We start from the raw sequence: 1,873 nt of genomic DNA, 5'->3' as shown, positions 1-1,873 counted from the left end.
TCTGATTTGAAAGTCAAGCTCTTGCCCCCCCCCCACTCCACCCCACCCTGCTGCTACATGTTATTATCACATAGCTTGCACCTTGGTGTAATTAGAGGTGAGGAGCTGATGTACTAAGAGGCTGTTGAATTCCTTCCTTCCACACCCTTTCACCCACTAAAGAACTGTTAAAGTCATCCCTGGGAATCTGCATGGGACAGGCTCTGGGACCAAGTGAACACAGAATCCAGAATCCACAAATGTTATTTTATTTCTATTCTTTTCTTTTTTTACAAAAGGAGTTTATATAATGTAGGTGAGATTTTTTTTAAATTATTTGGTCGTTTATTTTGATTTGTGTTTGATTTTGATTTGGGTTAGGTTGCTTTAGTGTGGGGTGAGGTTGGGCTGGGTTGGAATGAGTTGGGCTGAGTTGGTTTTGGTTTTGAGCCACAGCCTCTTTCAGGCCAGGCGTCCCTTGAATCTTGAACTCATTAGGTAATATAGGCTGACCTTGAACTCCCGATACCCTTGCATCAGCATCTTGGGTACTACAGAGGTACTATTAGCTACAGTCGTGAGCCACCACACCCAGCTGTTAAGTATTTTTGTATTTAGCATGTGACTATGCCTCTTTACAATTTAAAATATCTCTAGATTGTTTGTAGTATCTAATTTAACATAAAAAGTTATAATGCTCCATCATTTAGAGAATAACAGCAAGAAAAAGTCTGTATGTACCCACCAGTCCAATACAGACAGAATTTTTTTTCCAAGTCTTTTCTAGTCACAATCCTCTGAATTCATGGACTTGGGTTTTGTGAACATGAGACTGACTATGCTTTTTTTTTCTTAATCTCCTTTATCAGATGCTGGTGAGACCAGTAACTATCTGTGTGGTTCTTAAGAAAACTAGAAAGCAAATAATGGATTTTTTGTTTTGAAAGAATCATTATTCCATGACACAAATCCGGCTTCGTCCAGCCCTTCAAGTCTCCCAAGTGCTAGCAGCCCCGGGTGCTTATGTGAAGCAGCTGGGTCAGAGCTTCCTGTGCAATGTGAAGACTAGCACAGCGAACCCAGTGCCTCCCAGCACCCCTTGCTGTTCTTGCACCTCCCAGCATCCCTTGCTGTTCCCATTCTTCCGTTCAAACTGCTCTTTCTTTTCTTCTGCGGTCCTTTTGGAAGCATAAAGGTGCAGCCAAGTGATGATCAAATTGCACATCGCCGGTCTGTGTGAAGTCCTGGTCTGCCCCCACTTGGTCCCCACTCACCACCCCTTGCGCATCCTTTCTTCTGGCTCCTCTAACACATCATCCTGGATACAGAACCAAAGAACAAAATCTTTTTTCTAGATTGTCTAGACATCTAATTTCTTTTTACAAAATCCACCTCTGAGGGGTCTGGAACCACAGCTCAGTGCTAGAGCTGTTTGCTGAGCATCTGTGAGGTCCTAGATTCAATCCCCAGTACTGCCAAGATGTGTGAGCTAAGTAAGCATGTGGCACATGCCTAAGTCACAGCACTAGGGAGACAGAGGTAGACAATCAGGAGTTCAAGGCCAGCCTCTGCTACTTAAGGAGATCAAAGCCATCCTGGGCCACATAGATCCTGTCTCAATCATCTTCATCATCATCATCATCATCTCAGCTCTCAAGAAGTGGAGGCAGGAGGATCAGGACTTGAAAGTCATCATCAGCTGTTAGTTTGAGGCTAGCCTGGACCACAAAAGACCCTGGTTTTGTGGACAAAAGGAAAAACAAAAGGAGGAAAAAGGAAGAAGAGAGAAACTTATGTGAAGAGGAAAACATTTAGTTATAGTTACACTGGTATAAAATGTACAGCTCTAAAGGTCAGATCATACAGGGAATACAATATTTTAAACAAAAACAAA

This window comes from Mastomys coucha, unplaced genomic scaffold (genome assembly GCF_008632895.1).
Source record: "Mastomys coucha isolate ucsf_1 unplaced genomic scaffold, UCSF_Mcou_1 pScaffold4, whole genome shotgun sequence".
In the NCBI taxonomy this organism is placed as follows: Eukaryota; Metazoa; Chordata; class Mammalia; order Rodentia; family Muridae; genus Mastomys; species Mastomys coucha.
This window is presented reverse-complemented; position numbering follows the sequence as displayed.